Source organism: Antechinus flavipes, chromosome 3, assembly GCF_016432865.1.
Source record: "Antechinus flavipes isolate AdamAnt ecotype Samford, QLD, Australia chromosome 3, AdamAnt_v2, whole genome shotgun sequence".
Taxonomy (NCBI): Eukaryota; Metazoa; Chordata; class Mammalia; order Dasyuromorphia; family Dasyuridae; genus Antechinus; species Antechinus flavipes.
Genome location: NC_067400.1, coordinates 181,563,474 through 181,570,220, shown reverse-complemented (window position 1 = coordinate 181,570,220; position 6,747 = coordinate 181,563,474).

The window sequence follows — 6,747 nt, the reverse complement described above, 5'->3', positions numbered from 1 at the left end:
AAAACAGTTTACTTTATTTTTCTGATTCTATATTCAGCAGGTAGACTTCTATTCATTAATTGAATCTTTAGAATAGAAGGTGTTTGAGATTCAATCTTAGCATACATTACAACTCTGATTATTGGTTCCTGATTATTAGTAAATACCTTTTTATTAATTTAAAATTTTTAAAATAAAATTATTTGATTGACTAGCAAATGGCTAGTAATGATTATTATGTGAATCAATATTTTTCATGGAAAAATAGCATTTTGGCTTTCTGGTTTATTATTCAGTATCTTCAGAGTGTGGGTAGTTAGATTCAGTTCCCCATAATTTCATTAGCTTTCATTAAACTCATAAAATAAAGTTTTTAAATAGAAAAAAAAAAGCCAAGAACTTGAGTGTGATTTGTAGGTTATTTCATCAAAGTTTAGTTGACCAATTGGAAAGAAATTTGACTTAGTAGATATATACGCTGTTGGGAGTCTCTGAAAACACAAGGATAACATATGCACATATTGTGTGAATAAAGATTATACAGTTAAATAAGAAACAGGGGTGATATCTGAACCCATATTTTCCTAGATATAATTTCAATTCTCTATCAACCATACCACATTATCTCTATTATCCTAAATTTGAATAGATTTGACCTTACAATGCTTAACATAGACTTGTTCTCAAACCTCAGCATTTTATTTTCCCTCTCTATACATTCACATGACACCTTCTTTCCCTGCTCACATACACACATCATGCTTGTAATATGCTTATTTCTTCCTAACTTCCAACTATTACAGGTTCCTTGAAAACTAAACTTAAGTCCCATTTTCTCTCCATGGAATCTTTCCTGATCCTTTTCAGTTGTTAGTATTTTCCCCCAGCCCCCTCCTCAAGTCACTTTATATTATTTGATTATGTTATATTATATTAACCTGTATAAAATTGTATTACATTATATCATATTATATCATATGATGTGTTATATTTTTATAGTTGTGCAAATTATTTTCAATGAGGGATTCTAAGTTCATTCAGGGCAGAGACTACTTCATTTTCACTATTGTTAGAGCAAGGACTTGTAAGCCTATATCAATAATCACAGAGAAAGTATACTTCTCACTTAAATGTGTCAGAAGTGATCTAAGTGTGAACTAGATAACTCCTTAAGTCAATCTAATCACACTATTTCTTACAACAAATGTCAATTGTTATTCTTTATGCCCCTTTGAGGTAGAATGGAATGCTGGAGAAACTGAGGCAAGAAAGAGATTAGAGAGTTTTAATATCTTACTTACTGGACAGTTTAATTGATTGACTGGACAGGACTCTAGTGTCAAAGTATCCAGTAATGAATGTGTGTTCTCAATGATATATATATATATATATACACACACACACACACACACACACACACACACACACACGGCTCAGCTACAGGGATAGACCAAAGCAGGGGCAGAGTCAGAACATTGAGAGTGGACTGTCAATCTGGTTCTGACTGGGTGGTGGGAGACACTAGACATTCTGGTAAATTGGGGTAAAGAAGAACAATGACAGGATAGGGGGCAGGACCATAAATTCTTGATGACAGAAGGAGTTAGGAGCCAGGAATTCTGAACTCTCCTTATCTTGAGTCTCACATTGACAATTTATAATCTTAGAGCAAGTGGCCCTCAGTCTTAATGAACCAGAGGGGGGTTTGCAACTAAGGGGATTAAAGAAGCTGAGGCAGAACAATTTAGGGAAACTGAGGCAGAATAATTTAGGGAAATTGAGTCAGGACAATAAAAGGGAACTGTAGCACAACATTCCAAACTCTCTCTTCTGAATATTCAAATCATTGAATCACCTTCTAATTAATGTTGCATAGGATATGTTTTGAGATTAGTTGAGGGAACTTAGTCACAACTTATGGGTCATCTTAAAATTTATCAAAACCCAGAAATTTGATCATCTTAATGGTGGATAAGCCTCTAAAAATAAATCTATTCTGAGAAATGATGGAAGACAGCACCTCAGTCTCCTCTCCCTTCCTCCCTCCAAGGGGAACCTTTAAAGGACAATAAGATTTGGAATTTTAATTTTTGGACTAGCAGTATCCCAGAGAACACTGACTGTTGGTATTATCTGCATTAGAAAAATAGTGTAAACTGATATCCTGAGAAAAGGTAACTTCAAGATTACAATGGGCCAAGCTGAAAAGCTATATTACACCTAAAGAGAGCTTCATAATTATCCTCCCATTATGAATGGGAGAAAAGGACTTCAAACAAGCAGTACTCCTGAATTGCCACTTTGGCTGTGTTGGCCCTAAATTAAGCCCATTTAGGGGCATCTGGGTTTCTCAGTGAACAGAGCATTGGGAGTTCAAATGCACTTACTACCTGTGTGATCCCTTAGAAAGTCACTTAACTTGGGGCAGCTAGATGGTGCAGTGGATAGAGCACCAGCCCTAAAGTCAGGAGGTCCTGAGTTCAGATCTGGCTTCAGACACTTAACATTTCCTAGTTGTATGACCCTGGGCAAGTCATTTAAACCCAGTTGCCTCAGCAAAAGTCACAATCTTCAGTGGCAAAATGAGCACAGTAATTACAACTACCTTCTTGCAATGAGTATCAAATGAGATAAAATTTTAAAGCACATGGTATATAATGGATGCTTTATAAATTCTTGTTTTCCTTTTCTTATTCTCTTCTGAACTCTACTAGTGAGAGAACCTATCATAGACTTCCATGAGGAGGTATTTTGTGAAACTTTTTGAAATACTACTTGATTTGCACTTGGAAAATATTGTGAAACTATATTTCAGATTCAATTTTTGCATATTGGTTATCTGATTATCAAGAAATACCGGTTTCTATAATCAGATTGTTTGACTAACTAATTTATGTCAATTGATAAAAAACTGGAGAAAGACACTGCTTTGGGGCTTATGGTTTTTAGCATTATATATACTCCCAACTCCTTAGAGTTACCCCTAGAATACTGATGCAACAGTCAAGCTCTGGAGACTCAGTCTGCTAATTGGTGCAAATGGGAGTTAGGAAAATAGCTGGAGAATACATATGCTTTTTCTATAGCCCACCTTAGAATAGTGCTTAATACATAGGAAATGCTTAATACTTTTTGATTGATTGTTCACAATTTTTTGTCATGTTAGAAGAATCATTCTGGTTAGGAATGGGATTCCTTGTATTATTTCAGGCACTTAGAAGTGGAAGGGAGCGAGGCCTAATTTGATCGAGCTATGAGCCTCTCTTTCCTTCCCCAAATTTCAATTGTAATGCTGCCTCTTGTGTGAAACCTTATCTCCATTATTCATTGCTCACAGGGGTCCTCAAACTATGGCCAGTGGGCCAGATTTGGCAGCTGAGGATGTTTATACCCCTCACCCAGGGTTATGAAGTTTCTTTATTTAAAGGCCCACAAAACAAAGTTTTTGGTTTTACTATAGTCTGGCCCTCCAATAGTCTGAGGGACAGTGAACTGGCCCCCTATTTAAAAAAGTTTGAGGACCCCAAAGTATCTTATATTTTACTTATCTATGAACAAGAAAATATAGCGTATGTTCCTTTATCTTATGTATCAAAGATACAAAAGACATGTTTTGTTTGTATTTTTAATGGAGCTGACATACTAATGTGCCATCTACTTACAATTTCAAATGGCAAAGCCTTGACATAGAAATTTTCCCTCCTTAATGTATACCATGCTCACACCACAATAAATAATTCTTATATTTAAAACTTTAGATAAAGAAAATATCTTTTCCTTGATTAAATGTATATTTAAAAATCTAAGCAAATTTGAATCAATTGACAAATAGACATACTGTCCCACTAGAGAATTGAAAATAAATCAGGCTTAATGTAGATATTTCAACCAGATTAAAATCTCCTTTAATAGGCTAAATAATGTTTGTTTTAAAAAACATTAAAATTTATTTTTGAGCCAGTCTTTTGAAAATAAAACAAATATAAAAATCAAAAATTTAAGGATTGATTAGCACTAAAAAAATTAGATTTCCTCCACTTTTTTGGGATATGAAAAAGCTTAAACAATCTTGTTGTGTACATTAGGATTTGAACATTAAAAATAAACAAAGAGGGGCAGCTAGGTGGCACAGTGGATAGAGAACCAGCCCTGAAGTCAGGAAGACCTGATCTCAGACACTTAATACTTCCTAGCTGCCTGACCCTGGGCAAGTCCCTTAACCCCAATTGCCCCAATAAAAAAAAATAAACAAAGAATGCACTTAATCCTGATCAACAGGTGCCTAATAAGCACCTGTAATAAACTGACTGAGACTAAATCTCAAATAGGAGTTACATATTAACACAAGAGAGCAATATGATGGCATAGTGGAAAGAGTGCCAAGTCTGGAATGAAGAACACTCATTTTTGTGATTTCAAAGTTGGCTTCAGAATTTTCTAACTATGTGATCCTGAGGAAATCATTTAACCTTGTTTGCCTCAGTTTCCTCATCTATAAAATGAACCAAGGAAGGAAATTGCAAACCACTCTAATATCTTTTCTAAAAAACAATAAATGGGGTGTCCACAAAAATAGGGCACAACTTAAACAATTACTATGACAATACAAGAAATATTCCAGGCCTATAGCCTCTCACCTTTCTACCAAAAGGGAATAGATCCATTTCATCAAGATTACTTAAAAAAAAACAAAACAAAAAAGCTCACTAATGGTATTTAGCTTTATTCTAATCCAATGTTTTACACACAGTAGGCATTTAGAAAATGTTTAGTTAGCCATTTGGCAGGATCTCGAATAACTCTGGCTTAGTCACTTAAGAGTAGTTCTATTATAGAAACCTTTTATGGCAATCAGGTGTAATGCTAACAAAAATTGGGTAGTGTGAGAATAAGAATATTGAAACTTTTGAAGTTGTTGCAGCCTGTGAATGTGGTAGGCATATTTAGTCTTTTATAATTGTCAGGTCAGTTTTCAATAGGGATTATATTACACTGACATGATTCTTTCTCTCAACAATTTTCTCTTTTTCCTGCAGAGATGAATGGAATCCTCACCTTACAATCCTTTGCCATTTAAAAAACATGCTTTAAAGGTATTTGAATGCCATTTGGGATTATCACTGCATTTAAAGAGAATCTCTCAGTCTTCCAAAAAATTTTCCCTAGCAACTTTGACACTATAAAAAGAATTATGAAAGATTTTCAGTCTAATAGGTGAATATTTGAGATGGCTGAGTTCAGAGAGCCTGTGACTGTGTGTTGAAGCAATTCTAGACTCTTAATTTAATACAGACTTAGAAGTATGTGGATTGACCTATGGGTCAAAGCTCAACAAACTGCTGTTTAAGTAAGAACACAGGAAGTGATACACATAAAGAAAGCAGTAACATCTGTTTAGGTCATTGTCGGTTCATCACATTTAACTAATTTTTCAGTGACCTCTAACCTAGATTTCCACATAGTCAGAGAGATTTATATCTTATATCCATTCAATGCTACACCTGCCTCCAACTAATGAAAAGAGACTTTGTTATCTGATGAACTGAACTCAGAATTGTTGAGACAATTGTTTTATTATTGTATTGACAAATTATCCTATTAACAACTGGCTACTACAAAAATCAATTAAAATCTTGGCTGAAAGGCTCAAATATAGTTGGAGAGGTACTGCTGGGAATTAAATGGCAAGTTAATGGTTTAATATAGAGTTCATAAATTAGCTACAACCAGCTCAAACACAGAAATTTGTACTGATAATAAGAATGCTAGATTACAATCCAGTATACGGAGCTACACAACTTTCACTTTTTTTGTATTTAATTCTGGCCTCTTTCTTAGTATCTCCATCAATAACAGTGTCATTTTTCATATTTGCCAAAATCTATTTCCTAATTTTATCACTTTCAGGAATCCCTTACACTCATACTTGGTAAGGTATATTGTACAAATCTTTAATATGTAGAGTGACAGGAATTTGGATCCTTGGCTGTAACATTGCAAACATTTTGATTGCTAAGAATCAGAACGTAATGTTATGGGACATACAGATTGACTAAGAACGGAACTTTGACTGGGATTGCAAAAAACCTTGTAGCAGGCCTTGAATAAAATCCAATTCTGTCCTTTGTTCTAGCACTTTCAGCTAGTAATAACAATGTGCTGTTGAAACCCTGAGATTTACTTCTACCCCCCCCCCCATACCCCTCATAAAGTGTACTTTAAACAAAAGTAAGTAAAATTATATACACTGTGTAAAGTATACATTATTACACTTTAGATTATCTTAACTTCTATCTTGAAGTACACTTAGGGGAAGCATAATCAGGAAAAGCAGCCCCAGAGAATGAGAGACAATGAAACTTGTAAGGCAAAACCACTACCCTTCAAGTATATTATCTTTAATGGTGTTAAAAAGATCTAAAATCTTTAAGTAAAAGGGGAAGTGTAACTCTTTCCCTTAGTCATTGATCTATTGTATTAACACTTGGAGGGAGTTAGAAGAGTTAGATTTGAAAGAGAAAAGGGACTAATCCCATTGTTCAGAGGGATGCCAAAAGATTCTTAAAGTTCTCCCTCCATTATCCTCTTCTATAAAGAACCACAAGCCCAGAATGCATACATTTGTCTAAATACTTCCTGATCACCGTCTTTTAGCTAAGTGGTACTATCTTTCATTTGTGTGAAGCCATCAAGTAGTTCAGAGATAGAGATATTTCAAGTATAATGTAGAAAAAATTCAGAAAAGAAAGGGAATTGTGGCAATTGTGC